General features: G+C 44.8%; 1 protein-coding gene across 1 annotated transcript in view; it reads left to right on the top strand.

Annotated features, from left to right (window-relative positions):
• Window positions 1-24,938, top strand: part of LOC307223104 (uncharacterized protein) — a 131,459-nt gene that overhangs the window by 97,568 nt on the left and 8,953 nt on the right. Inside the window, exons 12-13 of the mRNA XM_079988950.1 lie at window positions 999-1,115; window positions 2,910-3,335. The gene's annotated coding sequence lies outside the window, so the exon portion shown is untranslated. The remainder of the gene's footprint in view (window positions 1-998; window positions 1,116-2,909; window positions 3,336-24,938) is intronic.

Here is a 24,938-nt window from a genome sequence, read left to right as displayed (position 1 = left end):
CAATACATTTAAAGCAGGTGGCTCCTCCCAATCCTGGATATTGTAGTCTGACCCTCACCGAGCTACAATTCCCATGATTCTTTAGAGGAAGCCATGCACTTTAGATGGTTCTCTTCCCTATTTCTACACCAATAGCCCACTGTCCATATGTTATCTTCCCCAGTTAAAACACAGAGGTTTTGTTGAGAACTTAACCCAAAGCCTTCACTCTGGTCAGGGACTCACTGCTCATTGTGGGCAGCTACTAAACAGCTGTCACTCTGGCTTCAGCTCTTCTGGAGTACTGCTGGAGTCACTCTGGTCAGGGACTCACTGCTCATTGTGGGCAGCTACTAAACAGCTGTCACTCTGGCTTCAGCTCTTCTGGAGTTTTGCTCTTTGCAGACCTTTTTTAGATGTTCTTACTTTATCTATAAGCCGCCTTGAGTCCCTGTCAGGGGGGGAAAAAGGCGAGGTGTAAATAAATATAATAATAATTCAGACTTCTGTGATATCAGCTTTGGTGGCCTAACATCTTCCTCTTTGGACAGCTGCTGCTTCCTGCTGCTAGGACCTCTCAGCCCTAGTCTGGGTTCTTCTATGGCCTTGTCTTGGTGCAGACTCTTAATCAGTAACCAATCAAATGTTGCACTCTGTCAACCCATCCATTCAAGGGCCAATGAGTACAAATGGAATGCCCACTAAAAACCTATCTCAGTCCTAGCTTTTTTATTCTACTGTCTTGTATAAAAGCTGGTCTTTAATGTCAACTGACATAATGGAAAACTTCAAAGGTACAAAGTCACTGTTTTGGCCTAGCTGGTCCTTGACAGGATGCCAACTGAAGACCTAGTCATTTTATCTCCCAGGCCTCCATTAGAAACAAACTGTCAATCTTTGCCCTTCAGTTAACTATCCACAAAACTTTTTTTAAAAAAATTATAGAACAGCATTCATACATATAGATTTATATATCACTTATGTAACTTTAACTTCATAATATTGCTGTATGTCCGCAGGTCCTATAACCAGAAATGTTGTGGCAAGAGGTCCTAAGGGTTGTAGCTTCCCATCTGTGGAATGCTCTCCCAAACAAGGTCTGCCAGGCACCTTCATTGACATATTTTCTGCACTAGGTAAAGACTTAAGCTCCCCCCACCAGGCTTTTGACAAACTAAGATGATGTTACTTTGTTACTAGTGTGTTGCCAAAGCTTCCTGTGGCTTTTATGGGGTTTGTTGTGTTCTGCTTCAATATATTCATATTTATATTTTAAATGTGTTGCAAATTGCTTGGAGGCCTTCAGGTAACAAAAGGCTTACAAGTCTAAACAACAACAACAACAGCACCAATAATAATTGTATTAATGAGCAGTTAGGTAAAATACTGACTGCCCACTTTTTATTGCATTGTCCACAAACACAAGGGAGAATAACCCTTTTCATATCTACAAAAGCTGACCGTTCCAGTAAGAGCCTGTAATATCTCCAATGGGAAGCTAACCATTCCCAGTCCAGGCTGGAGCAGAGCTTGTGACAGACTGCCATGGAGTCTAGCATACGACAAAGGCATGTGAATCAGAGGCATAGCCATGAACATAGGTCAGCGACCAATCAGCCATACAGGAGGCCAGAGGCAGGAAAGGCTATAGACCACATACCCAACTGACAAATCCAGATTGCTATTCATATTAAGAAGTTGCTCAGGCTAGTGTAGAAGGAAGGTTTTATATGGCCTTGCCTGTCTCCATTGGGTGGAGAGGTCAGCTGATCACCTTCAGATTCCAGGGTCAGCTGACAGCACTCAAACCAGTACTGCATCCTATAGGGAGCCCTAGTCCAGAGTACTGGTGACTCAAAGAAGGTAAGGCTCTGAATACTGGCTTCTGGAGTCCCAGCTTGAGACCTCCCTCCCACCCCTGGTAAAACATGAGTATTTTTTTAGCAGACCAGCATATTCTGTGGCCTAATGCAGCCTGTGCATACCAGGTGTTCTGACAAGCCCCTGGCTTTGCATTCCATAATAGCCAAAAAACAAACAATTAAATGAGCGCCTGGTGGGTCACCATATGTGGTTTGTGGGCTGCATTACCTTGGTTTGGTCACCAGTCATTCAGATCTGTTGCCTGACCTCAGCAGGGTAACTGGATGGTATTGATCAAGGATATTGCAAATGCAAAGGAAAGGAAAGGAAAACCACACAGTTATCTGACTGAATGACCAGTTTTAGCAGGAGCAACAATGAGAAAAATTAGCAGCTGGGATGATTTTTTCCCCCCAGCCAGCAGGGAGGTTGGAGAGTGATGTACTGAAAACAAATTTCTGAAGCATCAGAAACTAAAGAGGAAATCATTTTCCAGGTGGTCAACGTAGACTTTGGAATGTTCATAAAACGAGATCTAGTTGAAAATAACACCTGTTTTTCATTTGGCAAAGCATCCCAAATGAAGTAAGCGTTCACCCCACACCCATTATCCCTCCAGTGCTTATTGTCCATGATCATTCACTTCATCTTTCTCAAGAGGCACATGTAATAATGAGAGAACCTGTACATATTTTTTAAATGTCCCACAACCCCTGACCTATAGTGGTATGATAAGTCAGCTGTGCCTTTCCTTGGAACCCACCTGGCTGTAGAAGCAGGGCTTGCTTTGCCTGCATTTTAGAACAAACAGCTCCTGAACTGAGTTGTAGGTAATAATCAAAATTTGGCAATTTTGGTTCAAAGTGTCCAAAAATGTGCATTGACGTACCTATTTTAAGGAAATTTAATTAGATTTGTGTGTTGGTTTCACTGGCATGTGCTATTTTACTATTTACACTGCTTACCTAACCTTTAAAGGAAAATATTTTAGAGCATAGACCCAAAGGCAGGCTACAAATTAATAAAGCAGTTTTTGACGCTCTTAATATGCTTTGATCTGTTTCCAGGCACTCTTTGAGATGCTGACTTTCATCTGTAAAACGGCACATCACTTGCAACCCAGTTCTTCAAGGCCGAAGTGGAGAAGGGTTCCATGTGAACAGCAGTTGAACATGGGTCAGTAGTTCCTAAGAGGTAGGGGAGCACCATTCCGAAAGGGCAGGCAGTGGCCACTGTTGCCCTTGGCCAATCAAACAGGAGTTGGGTTCAGATCCCTGAATCTGGAGTGCCGGAAACGGGCGCCAAGATGTGTCCAGGGCAGTAACGCAACTGATCCTGGAGAAGCTGGCGGGAGCCCTGGGGAGAGTTCTCTTTTATTTGTGAAGGCCAGGGCGCCCTGGCATGGGTTTGCCTTGAGAGAAGGGCCTGAGCCTTGGAAAGCATTGGAGTTCCAGCAGTGATTCTGAATAAACATCGGGAAGAACTTTCTGACGGTAGGAGCTATTTGACCGTGGAACAGACTCCCACGAGAGGTGGTGGGGGATGGCTGGCCATCTGTCATAGATGCTCTGGTTGAAATTCCTGCATTGCAAGAGGTTGGACTAGATGACCCTTGTGATCCCTTCCAACTCTACAATTCTATGGTTTAGTGATTCTATGAGCTTCCAGAGACCTCAAGGACTCCCAGCAGGTGAGATCCTGGGATCCATGAGCCTTGTGTTTAGAAGTTGGTAATCAAGATTGTGAGTTATTTATGCTTCAGCAGAGTGTTTAGGGCAGCCTTTCTCAACCATGGATCCCCAGATATTCTTGGACTACAGCTCCCATCATAATTAACCACCGATCATGCTGGCTAGGAATGATGGGATTTGTAGTCCAACAGTCTAGGGACCCACAGGTGAGAAAGGCTGGGTTAGAGTGTTGGACCAGGGTTCAAATCCCCACTTGACCATGAAACTCACTGAGTGAACTTGGGCCAGTCATTGCCTCTCAGCCTAACCTACCTTACAGGTTTGTGGGGATTAAACAAGGAGGAGGACAATTTTGAATTCCTTAGAGAAAAGGGTGGGATATAAATGAATTAACAACAACAAAACCTGTGGCCCTCCAAATGTTGCTGGGCTCCAATTCCCATTGTCCTTGACCACTAACCACTCTTCCTGGGGTAGTTGGGTGTCGGAATCCAACAACATCTGGAAGGCTGAAGGCTCTACAGTAGTCACATTTGATCCAAAATATGGGAGGAGAGAACTGCACTCCTAAAACAGTACTGCTGCATAGGTTTTAAAAGAATCCCTGTACCTGACCTTCACCCTTTATTTTTGAGCGTTTAATTCTGGACTTCCTACACAAGCACAGAGTTGCAATAGACAACAAGACAGGATGAGAGATGTGTGCAGAATGTTCTTGCGCTTGCCTCCAAACCCAGTTCTCAAAGGCCAGTCTGGACTTTGTATTATTCCTTTTGTACGGAGCTTAATCTGCAGTGTAGAATTTTTCTCTGTGAACGCCAAGCCAAGCCATTTCCTTCCCAGAACATGCTTTTGGCATTGCCGGCTGCCTGCTATTCACTGGACTTGACTGCAGGCCAAACCTTAACATCTTTACATATTTCTGACTCAGGCAAACCTCCAATAGCGATTGATGGAAGTTTTGCCTGAGCAAACACACCAGAATTAGTCCAAAATGTGTAGATCAGACTCTGCAAGGGTACGCACACGCACACACCTATGGCTGTGTAAACACCATGCATTTAAAGTGCACGGCTTCCCCCAAAGAACCATGGGAACTGTAGTTTACCACCATAGAACTATGGTTCCCAGCACCCTTAACAAATCACAGTCTACAGGATTCTTTGGGGGGAAGCAATGTGCTTTAAATGCAGGCCTGTCTTAAGCATATGTGGCGCCGGGGTGCAAAGATCCGCCCAGGGCCCCACCCCCAGGTTGCCCAGTCCCAGGCGCGCAGGAGGGCAGAGCCAGGCAGCCACCTCAGCTTCTCACTGGTTCACATGTCACTACTGACACCTACTATAAGACCAACCCTCACACCACTGAGGCTGTAGTGACTTTTCTCCTTATACTAGGTTGGGTCACTGAGCGTGCATTACAGTAGATTTCTAATATCTACACTGGCTTTCCTTCATTGGGCTCATCCACACTGTCATTTTAATGTGGACGGTAAGCTTCCTGTTACCTGTACCTCCATTTATTCTCCGTTGCCCATATGACGTTTTCCTCCTAATCACTGCCTTCCCACACTTTCCCCTCCTGCAATCCAGATTTTCTCAAACTGTCCCATTGTTCCCTTGGCACAGTTTAAGGCACCAATTTTGACCCATATTCTCTTAAACTACTTTCCACTCAAGGACTGCATTTCCTTCTGAGCAAGCTTCCTAGGAACATATATCCCAGTGGTGGGTGGGGCCAGAGGCAAAAGTGGGTGGAACAATGGGTGTCAATTATCCCTTTGCACAGTAGGCTAGTTTCTATGTACACTCACACACCCCTCTTCATCATTCATCCATGAAAGCAAGAGGCACAGCTGTACTGGGCTGGGGCTGATGGAAGTTGTAGTCCCAAAACATCTTGAGGGTACCAGGTTGGCAAAGGCAGCTCCATGCATTGTAAGATAATGGTGGTGTTGCTGGGTCCTTTGATGCTCTTGGGAGGGGGGCTCCTCCTGCTAGCCCTGTACAAAGAAGTGGCTTGTAGAATGGGGGAGTGTAACCCGAACCAACACTGGTGATAAAATGACGTTCACTGTAGCCACTCAGAATAGAAATCAAGGCAAAGCGAATTCCGAATAGGTCCTTCTGTCTCTGTTTGTGTTTTGTCTGGCACTCATATCGCCGCCCAAGCTCAAATAATAATGCAAAACATTCATGTTCTCTTCTGAATCTCAGCCAAAGGGGAAATCGTATCCAGGCAAACTTTACACAAAATCCAATCATCAGGCGTAATGGGAATCAAATGAACAGGATGATTGGATGCTTAAAAAACAACAAAAAAGACACACAGAGAGAAAAGCAAAGAAAGAAAGAAAGAAAGCAATGGAAAGAGGGGACGGCCAAACAGAGAGAAGAAAAAGGTCTGTTCTTGAATGTAACTTGACCAATAAGGATCAGCCAAATCATCTGGAAAACATACATTGGATTTGCTGTGCTAAGTTGACGATTAGGCTGGCAAGGTATAAGAAACATCTTAATGGAATCCTGATTACTCAAGGTGTTGCCATTCTGATTGTGTTGATAGTTTAAATGCTTGTTTGCGAAGGAATCAGGGTTGTGGCATTCTGGGCGAATGTCGTTTCTCTTTCTTTCTTTCTTTCTTTCTTTCTTTCTTTCTTTCTGGTTAAAGAAAGCATTTTGGGCTCATGTACAAGCTGGGTGGTTTTCAAACTACAGGAAGATGCTCATGAAGGATCCCAGTGATTCCATACATGTAGGAGTGTGATGAACGGACTTCTCCAAATCTGGGTTGCCAAGAGGTCCTTGTGTGACAAGGCCTTCCTACCACAAACCAACACAGAAGTAACCACTGGAGGGATATGCGGCCCTCCATGCCCTCCCCAGGTCACATCCTTTACTGACTGTGCTACACGCCCCAAGTGTTTTTTACTTAACTGGATATCCGTGGACTCTGGATTGCCTGGGTGGGCAATTCAGTGGAGCATGTTTAGAAATTACTAGCCTACTGTACAAAGGTGACATTTACATTCATTGCTCCTCCCACATTTGCCTCTGGCCCCACCCACCACTGGCATGTGGTCCCTGAAAGGTTGTCCAGAAGGAAATGCTTCATGCTAATATCTTAAACCTGTGCAGGACCATCCTCTTACAGATTCTGCAATATTACACAGCATTTCCTTCTATTTGACCTCTATTTCAAGCACAATTTAAAATTCCAAAAAACCTTGGGATGTTAAAGTTGAATAACCATGGGTGATCCCAAACTGTAAATGCATCTGATTCCAAAAAAGGAGGGAGGTTTCCTTATTACTCTAGCATACACATAATATAAGCTCATTATAGAGGCATTTGGCTTTAAAGGCACATGTAATTTAAATGTAATCTAAAGTTCAGAGCTTTCTTTATTGCACCCACAGCTCAGCTTGCCTTTTTGAGCTTCATTTAAACATCTGAGCAAACTCTAGTTCATCATGTTTTTGTTCCCCTGTGCCATTGATCTCAAAAAAGCCCACAGTCGCCTTGTGCATTATCCATCTTTAACTTTTTACATCTGTTTTGGTTCCTCTTCCTCCTCCCATCCCATCCCACAAGTTTCTGGTTGATTTAATACTTTACCAGATGAGCAATTGATCCTTTTGTCTCATCTTTTCAGCCATCCCACCACCAAGTGAAAAGCATTGGCCCTAATACTGTCCCACCCCCACCCCATGTTTCAAGAGGCAGACTTCAAGGAACCTCATGCCTGCTCCTTGCATCTCTCTCCACCCTGAGGCTTATTAGTGTTGGCCTTGACCAGGAAATCATTTCGTAAACACACAGCTAGCTTTCTGAGATGATACTGGTGTGTGATGTTTGGGACTGGAGCTGAGGTTGTTGGGATTCCCCTCTACCCCAAACCTCTCCCCCCCACACCTCTGACAGCTGTACCTCACTCTTAATTTTCCTTTTTTCCTGCCATTGTTTCTACACATCAGCCATGAGTGATTTATTTTTCTTTAGTGGAGGGAATGAGAAGGCAGTGAGATAATGACATGAAAACGGCTCAAGTGCTATTTATATAGGGGTTTTTTTTATCTCCCTCCATCAGTTCACACAGGGAGAACTTGAAGCTTGATATGTTCTTGCTCTTTTCTCTCCCTCCTTCCACCCTTCTTGCTTGTACAAATGTGAAAGGCGCAAGGAGGGCTTTTGATTTGAAGTGCCTCTTCCGCATATCTAATTATTTCTCTATGATATTCATCTTGAGGTTTCGAGAGGAAGGTTAAAATTGCAACCTTGTTTTATGGCTGGTTTTATAGTTACTCCGCTCCTTTCCTTTTTCTTTTTTTTCTAATCGACCTTCCCTGTGAAGCTATTTCTGAGCTGCTCCACTATAATATCAGCAAGGAGGCCAAGCTGTAATTTCTTTCCCCCCTACTCTCTCCTTTTTCTGATCTCCTTGCCAGAGAACTCTAGAATTTCTACCTTTCTCCCCCTCCATTTTGTTCCCTTTTGAAATATGACACGTAGAAGAGACTCCATGGTTGCTGGCTGAAGAAAGGATTGGGAGCCTGGCCATTGGGTAAGGCTTACATCCCGGGTCTAGTTTAGGTCAGCATGGACATTACTTAGTAGGGATCTAAAGAATGATTCTGACATTTCCTTAGCAATGATTAAGTCCATGGGTGGTTTATTTTGGGGGAAGGGAGGAGATTATGTGTTTCCTTTCATGCATATCAAGACTGCATGGTCTTGCATGCCTAAAACCACCCTACATAATTATCATGGTTCCATAGCCAGGTGTCTGGAGAAACAGTTTGTAGCACGTTTCTGGATTGTGACATATTCATTCCAGGAGTGTCGCTAGTAGTCCAGAGCACCACATTTGCTTTTGGTTTGCTACTGGAAAGATTTTTACTCCTCCCGCCACCTCGCTCTTTCCATCAAATTGAAGTTTGAGGCAGTTTGCATAATTTTAAAAAGGATAGTTTGTTTTGTAAAATGCATTATAAATACATATCAAAAATGGTAGCGTTAGATGACTGATGGAGAACCTGTTGTTGGACTGCAACTCCCATCATTCCTGCTCAATAACTACCCTGTCTGGGAGCTGGAGTCCAGCATCATTGGGTGTGGATACAGGTTCCCCACCTCTGCACTGGATAGTGCAAATAACCCACTGTCTACTCAGAAATGTTCCCTTAAGTTCAATCAGACCTACTCCTAGGTGTGTTAAACCAGCAGCAGCCCATCATTAAACCCCACCAAAGCATATAATAAATAAAGCAGTTTTCACCTGACATCTAAAAAGATATCAGATAAGGTGACAGGCAAATCAGGGTGAGGACCTGTAGTCAGGGAGCTACAATAGAAAATACCTAGCAGCTACCAACTTACTATCTAATGATGGGACATCTGGATCAAAGTCTCAGAAGTTAAGGGGTTGGGCATTCTCTACTTTATTCATTCATTCATTTAATGTATTATGTGCCCTTCACCCTAAGGTCCAAGTGCAGGTTACAACATTAAAACACAACAGCACAATATTAAAAACAGTTTAAATCAAGTGGCCCAACTAAAAAAATTTCCATGACCTAAATTCATTTCTTAATTTTTTGAAAAGCTGGTCATAATTTCTATGGACAGCTGATTAATTTCAGCAGTAACTTTTAAACCTAAGTATTTAAACTCACCACACAATAACTTGAAGCCCGAATACAGCCAAACACACTCCTGATGTGGGACAATGATGGGAAATATAACCAATTTATTGTAATTTATTTTCAAGCCTGCTATTTTTTAAAAGGAATTTAAACTCTTGCATTCTGAAGCATTAAAAACATATTATCTGCAAAAAGATTAAGTTGGTGCTCCTTCAACCATAATATCCTCAATACCTTTTGAGACCTCAAATTTATTGCTAGAACCTCTATTGCCACTGCAAAAAGGAGCGATAGAAGGCAGCCCTGTTTAGTTCCTCTATTAATAACAATACTATCTGCACGCTCTCCTTTAATTGTTATTCTTGTTGATGATGGTTAAATTAGATTTATCAGATGGAGGAATTTATCACTGAAATGCATCTTAGTCAGAAGTTTTTGGAGGTACCTCCATTCCACACCGTCAAATGCTTTAAAAGCAGCCAAAGAAAGTAGCATAACAGGTGAATTAGTATGATGGGCAATAGATTATATTAAGAACTCTACATGCTGTCATTGGCTATGTTTCTGTTAGGGATAAACTCTGTCTGATCTGGGGCTATATAATTGCCTATATAAGTACAGTCATGCCTTGGAAGCCAAATGCCTTGCGAGTCGAACGTTTTGGTTCCTGAACACTGCAAACCTGGAAGTGAGTGTTCCAGTTTGCGAATGTTCTTTAGAAGCCTAATGTCCGACTTGGCTTCCACAGCTTCCGATTGGCTGCAAGTCTCTGGACAATTACCAAGGAAAGTAATTTAGCATCTACATTAATTAGAGCTATAGGGCAGTATGACCCAACCTCCATCAAATCAGTATTGGGTTTTCGTAGTAGCACAGTTCTTGAAGATTTCCCCAACCAGAATATTGTTAAATACAGGCGACTCCCCACTTACATAGGGGTTACATTCCAGGCCTCTGTGCATGTAAGTGAAATCATGTGAAGTAGGGAGCGCCCTCTAAACACCCTTTAAATGCCACTCTCTCTTCAATCCATATAAAAAATACTGTATCCAAAAATATCTACAGCTAGAATTGAAGATCTGGGGCCACGAGGAGGCTGGAAGACACACAAGAAGGCAGCTTTTGCTGCTGCGCTACCCCACACATCCGCTGTTGGGTGGGAAGGCTGAGCAGCATAAGCAAATCCCTGCTGTGCCTCTGATCTCTTCGAGGCTTTGTCTGCCCTCACTGACATGCCTTTCAGGCTCCGGGGAGGGTGTCCTCGTAAGCCACAAGGACTCTCCAGCTGTCTCCCATTTCTGGGTTTGAATTATTTCCTGGTGCTGCACATATACATGGGAGCCCAGAAATATAATGTGCATAAGGGGGGGATGCTTGTAGTAAAGTCAATTAGGGTAGTAAATAGGCCTTATAAAAATCCATAGAAAACCCACAGCCCTAGAGTTACCCTTTTAAAGTCTGTTGATAGCATTGCACACTTCCTCCTCAGAGACAGCCCTGTTCAAAAAGTTCTTCCATTGAGATTAGAAGAGCAGTCTGAGTAAGATATGAGTCGATGGCCTCTGCAGATGATGAATTAAAGGAATATCGTTGTTTGAAAAGTTATATAAATTATTTGCTAATTGAAGGATTACTGTATAACAAAACACCTTGAGATGATTGAATACAATGAATTAAATTCATGGATCTCCGTTTCTTCAAGGAATGACCTAGCAATCCAGATGCCTTATTGCCAGACTCATAGTATAAACTTCTTGTTTAAATCACTAGAAACGAAAAGATAGTCCAAATGATCCAGATATGCAAATAAGTATGAATGAAAAGAATATTGCCTAGTAGTAGGATGGCAAAGGTGCCAGGTGTCATACAGATTGAAGTCATTAATAAATTGTGAAACAGTAGCATTGGAGTGTTTATATCTTTTTGTAGAGTTATTTCGATCTAGATGAGGATTTAGACATTCATTTAGGTCTCCTCCTAATATAATGCTTCCTTCCTGAAATGCCTGTAAGGTTTACAGTAAATCATTAAAAAAAACAAAAACCCTTTTAATTGGAATTAGGAGCAAAAAATATGCTAATTCTAAGTTTTTACAGTGAATTCTTCTTGAGGTGTGATTGTTGCATTGCAGGGGATGTACCAGATGAACCCTGGGGTTCCTTCAAACTCAGTGATGATGATGATTTACCCACCATTTACCATAAGTTCCCAGGGCAGGTATCAGCAATTTAAAAATACAATATAAAAATCAATTTTAAAAAATCAAAGTCAAGAGAATAGAATGAGTTCCTAGATCAATCGATCGATAGATCACATTGAAAGAATCAAACAGCACTTCAGACACGTTTGTGCTGGTTCCTAGTAGGATATGGTTCGTCACTAAAACTATTTATTATAGTGACTAACAAAATAGAAATTTCAGATTCTTTAAAATAGATATAGATAGATGATAGATAGATAAATGATAGATAGATAGATAGATAGATAGATAGATAGATAGATAGATAGATGTGCTCGTGCAGATTAGTGATCAACTCACATCATTCTTTTTTTTTTAATCAGATGAATGTCCAGATGACTAATATATATAAAAAATTTTTTAGCTGTTTTTATTTTGTTTTGTTTTCTCCAAAGGCAGAGTGCAATGGCCCCAGGGAACAAAACCTTGCTTTCCCCCCTAAATAACTATATTGAATACTCCTTGTACACCTGACTCCTCCAGCAGGCATTTTCAGCCTTTCCTCCACCATTGTAAAAAGGCTGAAGTCCTCCGGATCCTGGAGGGGGATCCAGCTGACATGTGGTGTGGGATGTGTGCAGAATATCACTTAGCACGAGGGTCTTTTGATTTACCGTGCGGCTTTGTCTGCTGCCCATAGCTACTTCTCCCTGTGTTAATATTATCTTTACAGTCCTAAGAAGAGATTAGCTGTTCTGACCCTGGAGCGGATCATTAGAAAGATAGATCTTCTTAACAGCTATTATGTGGTTTGAAAAAAGAAGAAGAAGCAAGCCTGCTTTCTATTTTATGTTAACATCAGGATTATTTTCTGTGTACAAACAGCCTTGATGCCTGAGAGCATTAAGGAGCGAAAGAAGTCAGACAGGGTGTGGGTGTGTGAAAAACACAAACAGCACAATTAAAAACAGAGAAACGTGGTTCAAAGTGCAGTGGGGATATTGGGAAATAATCGCCCACAAGGCTTTCTTTCCTTAATAGTGTTACTCTTCGTTCTTACCTGCATTCATTTGGAACTCTGCTATTTATATTTTTAAGCAGATAGATAACTCTAGATAAATACATAATTTCCAGATTCCAAAGAAACTCAAGGCTGCATACACAATCCAAAAGGACAATAAAATGTTGTCTTTAAATTATCATCCTGTCCTTCCCATAGGAACCCAGGACGGCTAACTGTAAATTTAAAAACCCAGTGCAGCAGGCAGCAAGCAGTACTTGCACCATTTACTTTCGCTTCAGCTATGTATCAAAGGCCCGAACAGATAAATATGTTTTACGTTGTTGCCTAAGTGACATCAGCTAGGAGACAAATGGATCCCCACAAGGAGGGATTTCTGCAACTAAGGTGTCACCACCGAGAAGGCACTGCCCCACGGGTCATATACTTCGGAGGGACCACAAGCAGAGCTTTCTCCGCCATTTAGTGTATGAGCCGGTAGGAACTGGGGAGGCAATTCTTTAAGTCCTTGGGTCCCAAGCAATTCAGGGACCCTAGCACCAACACTGTGAACTGAGCCCAATAGCTCACAGGCAGCCAATGTAGTGTTTTAAGGGTTGATAACAAATGATGCCATCTTGCTTCTTCACATAACAATCTGGCGGCAGCATTCTGCACCACTTGCAGCATTTCCTGGACTGCTGGGCCCCTCCCTAGGATCCAATTCTGCACTCTCATCCTATTCCCCTCTCCCTCTGACTAGCCTTATCAAACCTCCATAGGGCTCATGACAGGGAGGGGGGGGGAGTTCCATTGCAGAAGTGTACATTCTTGCACTGATGGAAGAGTTAGGGCTCATCCACATGTACCTTTTGCCCTGCATTTTCTAGGAGCACAGAACTATGCTCTTGAAACACCATGTCTGGGTGTCCCCCTCCCTTTTCCTCAGGAAAACCCGCTCCTTAAAGCTGTATTGGAACAAACGGCAATTTGGGTCTTCTGTGGATTGCTGTTTGCTCTGGTTCAGCAGTAAAGAGCAGGTCATGCAGGGAAAGCGCCAGGTGCTGGCTTTTTCAAACATTGGGAGCTAGAGGTTTTGGCGGGTTCTGCAATTCCCATGTGGCAGGAATTTCTCTGAGGGAAAAGTTCCCCTGAGGGAACTTCTCTCATAGATCTCCTCTTATTCCTGTGGCAAAGGAGGAAGAGGGCAGAGCGCTGAGGCTTTTTGGCTGGGCTCCCATAATACCCATCAAATGGGAGCCACGCTCCCTCTTTCTCCCTCGCTGCATTTGGTGAAACCACCACGTTTGGTGTGTCAGATTGTGGTTACCTGAACACCGAGTGTGTTCCTTCTTCGTTGAGCGGCCACCAAATGATTCCCTCAGACCTTCAGTTTACCTGTGTTAGTTCCCTCTGAGACTTAAGGGACTCAAGGAGTAAGGTGGCTGGTGAGGAATGCATCAAGTTACTGGGTCATTTCTTTGAAGAGATTTGACACTTCTCCTCAGAACAGACAAGGATGTGAGTAAACCAATGGTGGTGCTGGAATTTCAGGGTGAAAATGTTTCTCTTTGGAGAGCTGCCTTGGATCTCTCACCGAGGCCTGGAAGATCAGGGGAGCATTTCCAAGGCAACAGCCTCAGAAGGCCACAGTCTAATAAATGTATAAATACTAATACCCTCAGGAGTCCCCCCCACCAATGAGGAATCAAAAACAGGTTCTTCCCTGCAAAACCGCCCCCCCCATACACCAAGGGTAACTTATTTATTTAATATTATTTATATACACTTGCTTGATAAGGGAAAAAAACCCTCAAACCGGTTTAGAAAACCAAGTGTAGGCTTGTATATGTGGTGGCATTTACAAGAGCAGTTAGTCCTTCTAAATAGCTATAGTTTGAAAGAAAAAAATAATTACCTCATGAGTCCATGAGGAGTTTTAGGGTTTCGCCAGAGGATGGATTGGAATTACCCTGCTGGATGAAACCACAAGATGGACTCCTCCTTTTACCTCTAGCAGATGCTTGTCTGCAACGTTTTGCTGATGTCTCAATCACCGAGGTGCTAAAGCAGCATTTCAAGGGTCCTCACTTTGACTTTTGCCACTTTGTAAAGATCCCACTTCATCTCTGACATGCTGAAAATGCCCCTGAGATGCGCTGAGATTCAGGATTCGTCAAAATGTGATGCACATCCCTACTGCCTACATGTGACAAAATAATTTACACAGGCACATGGGGAGCTGGGGAGCATGTGGTATAGTCCTCCTGAGAATGTGTCACTAAAGTCTCTATGGGGGATGATGTTGCTGAATACTTTTCCACGCCAAAAATTCCCTGTGTGTAGAAAACTAACACTTCTAGGTAGGTTAGTTTTTTTAATTTATTTTGACATGCTACCTTGCCATAGGCAGGGATTTTAATTTTTATTCTTTGACATGGGAAGAAAATCAGATATACACCATCAAGACTGAGAAATAGTGCAGTCCTGAAAGGGCAGCACAGTATAGCTTGCCATTGCTAATTCATAAACCACCCTGGAAATCTGCTTGGAGTAAAAACACCTATGATCAACAATGATAACAAATACAAATATGTTTCAGCTCTGAACATCTTCTGAAAGCAGTGCAAAATATTTTCAAAACCCAATTTGGCTTTGGGCATCTCAGGACAGTACTGTACAAGGTCCTAGCTTTCATCTTTGTGAAGGTTCATTATATTTAACATGTGCTACCTTATCCCTAAGTTGTTAAGGAATCAAACTATGTTTCTTCATGCCTTGATGATGAAGGTGGGAACCTTTGTGATGCCTTCTTTTTACACTGATTCAGACCCTTGGCCTATCTGTATTGTCTACACTCACTGGCAGAAACTTTCTAGGGTTTCAGAAGGGGGTCTTTTTCAGCCTACCTGGATGGAAATCGTTGATCCTTTTAAGGCAGCCCTGTTCAGGGAAGTTTTTAATCTGTGATATTTTAGTGTATTTTTGGTTTTTATGGAAGCCGCCCAGAGTGGCTGGGGAGACCCAGCCAGATGGGTGGGGTACAAATAATAAATTATTATTATTATTATTATTATTATTATTATTATTATTATACCGCTCCCTCCTCAGGCTAATTCCATCTGGCCCAGGGGGCGGGGCCCAGACTGACTCACCACCGCCACAGCTTAAGAGGCCTCATGAGGCACAGGGACATCGCTGCTGCTGCACCGTAGGTGTTGAGGAAGGCCGCTCCCTCCTGTAGGCCCACTCCACCAGGCCTAGGGGACGGGGCCCACACCCGCCACCGCTACAGCTTTAAGGACACTGGTGCTGCTGCAGCAAATGTTTAAAATGTTTTTATATGTTTTAATGTGTTTTAAAGGGGTTTTTACTTTTTACTTTGTTGTACCACCGTGAACGGTGGTTTTTATTGATGTATTTTTATTTTGTTTTGTTTTGGGGTTGGATATTGAGTGGGGTGGGGATTGGTTTTGTTTGGTATAATTGTTTTTGGTTTGTTTTGTTTTTCTATTTTGTAAATGGAGGTTGGTATGAGGCTTGGGATTGCTACCGTGGTGGGGCGAGGGAGGTATGGCGGTGGGGGCAGATGTCATAGTTGAAGGGGATCGAGATACGGATATGCTCGTACCCCTTCCGATCTGCGCCCCATCCCGAGGGACGAGGGTAGGGTGAGCAAGGTTTACTCACCTCCGTCACTGGTGTTGTGCAATGCCAGGTCCATAGGCAACAAAACCGCCACCCTGCGAGATTTCTTCACCTCGCAGGGGGTTGACCTGGCTTGTGTGACGGAGACCTGGGTGCGCGAAGGGGAAACTGTTACCTTACGAGAGATGGCGCCCCCGGGTTTCTCCGTCCTCCACCAGTCGCAGACGGTGGGCCGGAGGGGAGGGGTGACATTATTAATCTGGGAAGATTGTTCTTTCAGGGCTCTACCATCGCCATCGATCCCCGGCATTGAATGTGTTGGCCTAGTGTGGGGCTCCGAGGTGAGCTTGGCTGTCTGGCTGGTGTACCGGCCACCTAGCACACCAGCAGCCACCCTGTCAGGCCTGCTAGAGGCGGTGGCCGGCTGGGCCTTGGAGTTCCCTAACCTATTGGTATTGGGGGACTTCAATGTCCATGCTGATGCCACTCTCTCCTCACAGGCTCTGGACCTGGTGTCTTCCATGGCGACACTAGGGCTCTCTCAGTTTGTTTCGGGCCCTACACATCAAGCAGGCCACACGCTGGATCTGATCTTTGGCGTCGGTATAGATGTGATCATGTCTCCTTCGATGAAGGTGCCATGGTCTGATCACTACGCTCTGAAAGCCAGGATTGATTTTCCACGCCCACCCTGCTTAGGTGGCGAGCCAATTTGGGCTCGCCCGCAGAGGCTGATGGACCCTGATAGATTCTGTCAGGCCTTGCGGGACCTTGCTCCCCCTGGCAACTCATTGACTGAGCTTGTTGAGGGATGGAATATCCAGCTCCTGGCAGCCATCGATGAGATCGCACCTAAGCGCCCTCTGCGACCCTGCAGAAACTGGGCTCCCTGGTTTACTGAGGAGCTTCGGAAAATGAAGCGGGACCTCAGACGGCTAGAGCGAGTATGGCGGGGTGCCCGTGACAGAGCCTCAAGAACATCTTATAGGGTTTTTATGAAAACCTACGAGATGGCAGTGAAGGCCGCTAAGAAGTCCTACTTCTCGGCCTCCATTGCCTCCGCTAGCTCTCGCCCAGCGCAATTATTTAGTATAATTAGGTCTTTAACGTCCCTTGAAGGGCAATCAAATTTAAATAACAATTTGACACACAGCTGTGAGGCATTTGCGAGCTATTTTGCGGAGCTTTGTTGCTCCGCCATGACCTCCCTGCCAATTTGGATACAATAAAGGAACTGGAGGCCCCTCAACTGTCCTCGGGTCCAGTATTGGACCACTTTGACCGGATATCCCCAGCCGATGTGGACAGACTCCTCCGAGCTGGAAAGCCCACCACCTGTCCTCTTGACCCGTGCCCGTCTTGGCTGATTAGAGCGTGTCCAGACAAGGTGCGGGCCCCCCTGGGTGATATCATCAATTTGTCCCTTGGCACCGGGATATTCCCAGGGGAACTGAAGGAGGCAGTGGTGCACCCGCTCTTAAACAAAACATCATTAGATCCCTTAGTCCGGTTTTGAATCTTCCATTCCTGGGTAAGGTGATTGAGAGAGTGGTTGCTGAACAGCTTGGCAGGTTTCTGGATGAAACATCGGCTCTGGATCCATTCCAGTCCAGCTGGTCATGGGACCGAGACGGCTCTGGTCGCCCTAACAGATGATCTCCGCAGGCAGCTGGATCGAGGCGGGTCAGGGCTGCTGATTCTTCTAGACCTGTCAGCAGCCTTCGACATGGTCGATCACGAACTCCTGGACCACCGCCTTGCCGACGTGGGAATTCAGGGCACAGTCCTTCAATGGCTGCGCTCGTTTCTCTCTGGTCGGGGACAGAAGGTGGCGCTTGGGGGGGAATTGTCATCGCGCCACTCCTTGGTGTGTGGAGTGCCTCAGGGTGCGATTCTCTCCCCGATGCTTTTTAACATCTTTATGCGCCCCCTCGCCCAGCTTGTCCGGAGTTTTGGGCTGGGTTGCCATCAGTATGCCGATGACACCCAACTCTATCTGTTGATGGATGGCCATCCTGACTCGGCCCCAGACACACTGACCAGATGTCTGGAAGCTGTGGCTGGATGGTTACGTGGGAGCCGGTTGAAGTTAAATCCTTCGAAGACAGAGGTCCTCTGGCTGGGACGGGGCGATATGGGATTGAGGGGGCAACTCCCATCTCTTGCGGGGGTGCAATTAGTGCCAGCATCGTCCGTTAAGAGTTTGGGTGTAATCTTCGATACCTCCCTCTCTATGGAGGCGCAGATTGCAGCTATAACAAAGGCGGCATTTTTTCATCTTCGCCAAGCTAAGCAGTTGGCTCCTTACCTCTCTCGCCCTGACCTAGCCACTGTGATCCATGCGACGGTCACCTCCAGACTGGATTATTGTAACTCACTCTACGTGGGGCTACCCTTGAGACTGACCCAGAAACTCCAGCGGGTGCAGAATGCCGCGGCGAGACTCCTTACGGGGTCTTTGCTGCGAGATCACATTCATCCGGTACTATACCAGCTGCACTGGCTCCCGGTGGAGTACAGGATCAGGTTTAAGGTGCTGGTTTTAACCTTTAAAGCCCTATACGGCCTAGGACCCTCGTACCTACGGGACCGCCTCTCCTGGTATGTCCCACAGAGGAACTTACGGTCTGCAAATAAAAACATCTTGAAGATCCCAGGCCACAGAGAGGTTAGGCTGGCCTCAACTAGAGCCAGGGCCTTCTCGGCCGTGGCTCCAATCTGGTGGAACGCTCTGTCACAAGAGACTAGGGCCCTGCGGGACTTGACATCTTTCTGCAGGGCCTGCAAGACAGAGCTGTTCCACCAGGCCTTTGGTCAAGGTGCAGCCTGACACCCCTCCTCTGGCAATCTGCACAGAAATTTGCTTAATGGTTGCCATCAATTTGATTTTAATTAATTTTTATAATGAAATGTTTTTAGAATCGTTGGATTATTTTGATTGTTGTTAGCGGCCCTGAGCCCAGCTTCGGCTGGGGAGGGCGGAATATAAATAAAATTTATTATTATTATTATTATTATTATTATTATTATTATTATTACAAACGTGTGCACTCTGTTCTTGAGTTCCTCCTCTCTGAGCTCAGCCAAAATATCATGGTCCTCTTCCATAGCTCTTGCATTTCCTCATTCATCACAAGATGCTTCAGGCAAGGAGGATCCTTGGTGCCCCTCACCCTCTTTTTTGTTCAGCTTCTGAACACCTTATTCTGTATGGCATTGGTTGCCCTTGTTACTACTTGGATGCCTCATTTGCACACACGGACTACTGCTGCCATGTGAGGCGACAGATTTGCATACTAGGATCTGTTAGTCTGCATATATATTCACGCAGTACAGGATGTTCATGTCATCTGAGTTGAGTATATGGGCACCCCAGAAAACCCGTAAAATATAAAGGAATGGGAACTAGGCCTTGTACCATCCTGTCTCTAGATACCAAAAAACCCCACACCTCAATCCAGGCCCCAGCAAGATCACCAGCAGACCCTATCTTTCATCACCACTCTTTGAAATAATCTTGATGCAAACGATCTTCTGCTTTTGAAAGGAGAAGCATGGTGCAAACAGGGCAGCTTGCAAGGTTGAGTGTGCATTTTGGAACGTCTTGGAGGCCTACCAAAAGTTTTTTTCTCTACCCTCGCTCTGTGTGTCTCTGCGCGCATTAACTGGCTAAGGAATAATACCCTCAGCTGCCAGTTGAAATGTGCTGCTCATGTAACAGGAAGAGTTTGTCAACTGTTCCCCTGCTTTTCATTAGAGCCGTGAGGTTTACGCAAGGCAGTTCTCAGGGGAGGGGTGTGCAAGTTCTTTGAAGTCCTTTGTGGTGGCTGTCTAATCTGGGGGAAGAGGATTACTTTCTTTCTGCCAGGAGCACATGACAGTTTGGTAATTAATGAGCATCATAAAATTCTCTTTTACCATTAGATACCCATTAGAAAACCTGGGACGGTTGTCATCTCAGACAAAACCATGCAGATTCTCAATTTATCCCGACATCAAAGGGAATCTCCTACTGTCTTATCCTGAATGCTCTAATTGTGTTTGCATTCGGCGTGGCTGGTGTTGAATGTGACTGAGACAAGTCTTGGTGTAAGGCGCAGGTCCCCTGATTCGATACACAGCCTGAGCCCTTGCAGATCTGGAAGGGGGGGGGCAGGGAAGCAGCACCCTAAATGTGGGGTAGGGCATCTGCATTACTCTTAAGAACCCCCGCTTTTCTTCTTACGCCTGCTGACTGTTTATAGTATTCATTTTCTGGTTTGAGAGCCTGGGAATTAATTCCACCTCCTATACAGTGTTGCGAAATGAAAGAAATAAAACATTATATATGCTTTTCCTTTATTGGTATTGCATTACAAGCATATTGTGTTCTGGGTTTCAATTCAAGAGAGCCTCTTGGGTCATCTTTGCTACATTATTCTGAAAGGACAGCATCATCCTGCTTTCTAATATGGCTTGCGGATGAGTGTGTGTGTGTGTGTGTGTGTGTTTGTGTGTGTGTGTGTCTGTGTGTGTGTGTGTGTGTGTGTTCTTGCTGAGAAGGTTGAAAAGTATGACTCTGAAGACTTCCTTTGTGGCTTTTTCTGTGTGTATGTATATTTGAAAACGCCATTTCTTTCTGGAAAAGAACCCATAGACCTGTTCTTGAACCAAATTAGATCTCTCTTAGAAACAAGAAGAATAGACAAGTCATCTGTTTTGTATACTCTAAATGTAAGGCTCATTCACCCACCCCTTTGGAAGGTCAGATATTCAGCCTAGGCTTGAAATCTACACTGAATTCAGAGAAGTCAAGGCAACATAAGCCTCTTTTCTCTAAGAGAGGCTGGTTGCAGCAAGTGCCGTTGTAATGGAAAAAAAAAAATGCTTTCAAAGCAGTTTTGCTCTTACAAAGCAAGAAGAGACCAGCTGAGTCAGGGTTGCCAGCTGGTTTCAGGGAACTTTGTCTATCCTTAGAAGTTTTGATGATTTAGCGGTATATAAATCCTGTCAGGGACGCGGGTGGCGCTGTGGGTAAAACCTCAGGGCCTAGGACTTGCTGATCGTCAGATCGGCGGTTCGAATCCCCGCAGCGGGGTGCACTCCCGTTGCTCGGTCCCAGCGCCTGCCAACCTAGCAGTTCGAAAGCACCCCCGGGTGCAAGTAGATAAATAGGGACCGCTTACTAGCGGGAAGGTAAACGGCGTTTCCGTGTGCTGTGCTGGCTCGCCAGATGCAGCTTGTCACGCTGGCCATGTGACCCGGAAGTGTCTTCGGACAGCGCTGGCCCTCGGCCTCTTAAGCGAGATGCGCGCAACCCCAGAGTCGGACACGACTGGCCCGCACGGGCAGGGGTACCTTTACCTTTACCTAAATCCTGTTAAATAAAATAAATGGTGTAGAACATCATATGAGAATGCTAATTCTCATGCAAGTATAGCATGAGGAAATAAGGTTGTTCTTTAAAGCACATTTGAAGCATATGCTTTCCCACAAAGAATTCTGGGCCCTGGGCATAGAGTTACAATTCTTAGCAACCCTAAACAAACTATAGTGCCCAGAATTCTTTGCAGGAGGGGAAATGCATATTGAATGTGCTTTGAAGGTATAGTGTGCATGCATGTCCGCAGGTTTGTGGTTGAAGATGGGAGATGGTGCAGCCATCATATTTAAAATTCCTATTTTTTAATTGTGTTTTTATTTTATTTATTATATGTTGTATGGAATACAAATTGTAATACAACAAAATATGATATATGAGAATTAACTATATAATTGCAGTACAATAAAATGCAATATATAAAAAAGAAACAATAAAAATAAACTCAACAATGATGCAGCATCTAGTGTAGCACAATATAAACTACAGAAGCATAATTTAAGTTACCAAGTGTAGCCAATGTGGTACCTTCCAAATGTTGCTGGATTACAACATATGGAGGGCTCTACATTGGCTATTCCTGATTTAGGCCATTAAGGTGCATAGCTGTCAACTTACAGATTTGAAAATAAGGGACCAGCAGCCAAAATAAGGGACCTGCAACCTCACCTGTTCCAGGCACTCCAGTCTTCCTGTCCTGCTGCAGTCTGGTCAAACTCATGCTGGGTAGCTTCGAGAACACTGTCCAACCAACTTTGTAACCAGAGGTTCAACTGAATAGAATCTGAATCACATGCACCACAAGGCCTATGCAGCCTCAACTTAAGATGGCTCCCCGGCCTGGCTTTGCACTGCAAAGTTTGCAGCAGCACGTGCAACAAAATGGCGTCCAGCATTCAAAAACCTCCTCAGCTTGCATTAACTAGCCACACACAAGACATGCAAGCTCCACCCTCCAGTCATTCTTAGACTTCTTATTGGATGAGCAACACAGCCAAGCAACGCAGTTGGAGCCTCCCTCCTCCTTGGCCGGCAGGGAGGGAGGGAGAGGAGCTGCTTCCTTTGAAATTTAAGGGACATCATTTAAGGGACATTTAAGGGACATCCATCAATAAAGGACAGCAGCGGGACATGGCGCTGGAATAAGGGACTGTCCCTTCAAATAAGGGACACTTGACAGCTATGTTAAGGTGTTAGAGATGTGCAGTGAAATCTGGTGCATGTTTACTCATACATAAATAGTAGAGATCACTTCCAAAAACGTGTGCCTAAGAATGCCACCCAAGTTTCTATCCCTCCACGAAAAGTTAGGCATAGATTACAAGCTCATCCACATTTCCCCTTGTTCTGTGTCTAGAATGCACGAGTCTGAGTGATTTCCCCCTTGCCCCGCTCCTTTCTCAGGAAAGACCCACTTTTTAGTGTTAAATTGGAGAAAACCTCTGGAGAAAACCTGAATTGCTGTTTGCTACAAATAAGCGCTAAAGAGTGGTTTTCCATGGGGAAAAGCAGCAGGACAAGAGGAAGTGTGGATGAGTCCTACAACAACTTTGGACTTTAGAGTTAGCTGGGTAAATTCCTGGAGGCAGGAGTGGGGAATTCCCCCCCCCCATGAGTGTATTCATTAATCAATTTGTATCCCACCCTTCCTCCCAAAGAACCCAGGGGAGCAAACATCAAAACATATATCTTAAAATGAAATAAAAACACATTTAAAACATAAAAAAGAACATCTAAAAACATTTACAAAGCAATACCATACCATCAAGTGGCCAGCTTCTCTCAGCTATTAAACGCCTACGTAAACAAGAATGCCTTTAAATTTATCCTGCAAATTGGCAATGAGGGAAGTGGATGCATGTCACCAGGAAGGGCATTCCACAAACAGGAACTACCCCCCATCATGAGGCATAGACAACCATGCCGCAGCCCGTGGTAGGCAGAGACAGATCTGATTGCAGGGAGAGTCAGTGCCAGAAGCTGGCTCACTTTTCAGTATTGCACAGCTTTTTCACTCTCTGTACCACCCTGTGTGGGGGTTCCCCCCCCCCCAGCCCCATGTGGAAGAGGAAGCAGTTCCTGGAGGGGCCACAGAGCAAGAGTGGGTCCACAACACTTGGATAGATGAATGATGACATTACAGTGGCCTGTCTAGTCCAGCATCCTGTTCTCACAGTGGCCGACCACCAGACACCTGTGAGAAACCTGCAAGCGGGACCTGAGCGCAACAGTACTTTCCCATCTTGCAGTTCCAGCAATTAGTATTTCCTTCATCATGGCTTGTAACCATTGAGAGTCTTGTCCCCATGAATTTGTCCAATCTCTTTTAAAGCCATCCAAGTTGGTGGTTGTCACTGCTTCCTGTGGCTGCAAGCTCCACAGTTCAGCTGTGCGCTATGTGATGAAGTACTTTCTTTTTAGTTGTCCTGAATTTTCCAACATTCAGCTTCATTGGATGTCCATTAGTTCTATTTTATGAGAGGGGGAGAAAAACCTTCCTCTATCCACTCTTTCCATTCCATGCATAATTTTATAAACTTCTATCATGTTGCTGCTTTCTTGCCTTTTCTCTAAACTAAGAAATGCTGCGATCTTCATAGTTGAGTCGCTTTATCCTCAGGATCATTTTGGTTGCCTCGTCCTACTTGCCTCACTTTTCTCAGCTTGGGCCATCCATTCCTACCTGTTAGTGTGTTTTTATCCCCCAGGCAGTAGGTGACAGACCTCTGCAGAGGCCAGCTGGCTTCTTGTCCGTCCTGCTTTTTGCTTTTTGCTCTTTGCTAGCGGCAGTCTCTCCTCAGCCCTTCCTGGAAATGCCAGAGATTGAACCTGGGACCTTCGGCATGCAAATCAGGTGCTCTAACCACTGAGCCCCAGTCCGTTCCCTGTATCTGCAGTGCTTGGATTTGCCAGGGCTCATTTCCAAAGTTCCTCGCCACTGGATCTGGAGCCATCAAGTGGCAGACGGGATACATGTGAACTGATCCCACATCTGCTGTCAGTCTGAAGATGCTTTTCTGCAGACACTAAAGCAATTATTAGCATTTACAGTCTCTTGTTCACGCGCTTTCATTTGTATTAAAAATAACAACAACCCACTTTTGCCTGGCTAAAATTAAATGTTTAACTCTTGCCCTGTGATGAAAACCCTTTCCTTTCAGTGGTGGCAGAGGCAACAAGCAAACAGTTCACTAGAGAAGGGGGGGGGAGTGAAACACCCTATGAGCATTGTTTTTGGACACAAACATACACAAGTTATTAGAACATAAGATCAAAGGAGATGTCCTACTGTGTTTCTTTCAATGCTTCCTTTGTGCTTGTATACTGAAGCCTGGTAGAGAGTTAGAACAGGAGGAGAGGGAGGGAGAGGAAACCCTTTGTACAAAGATACTTGTCTCGGAGAGAAGCTCATAAAAGGTGATGTGAGAAAAGACGCCAGGTGGAGTATAAACCACCCTTATTGTTAAGAAATGCAAATAAAAAAGCCTCATCTATATTAAAACTTCCTCCCTTGTCATTTCTTTAGATGCTAAAGGATTATTGAAGTCCTGGAACTGCTAGTTCCAACCCCCCCCCCC

The sequence above is a fragment of the Podarcis cretensis genome (genome assembly GCF_951804945.1).
Source record: "Podarcis cretensis genome assembly, chromosome: 8".
In the NCBI taxonomy this organism is placed as follows: Eukaryota; Metazoa; Chordata; class Lepidosauria; order Squamata; family Lacertidae; genus Podarcis; species Podarcis cretensis.
The sequence above is the reverse complement of the archived record's forward strand: the minus strand, read 5'-3'. Positions and strand labels throughout refer to the sequence as shown.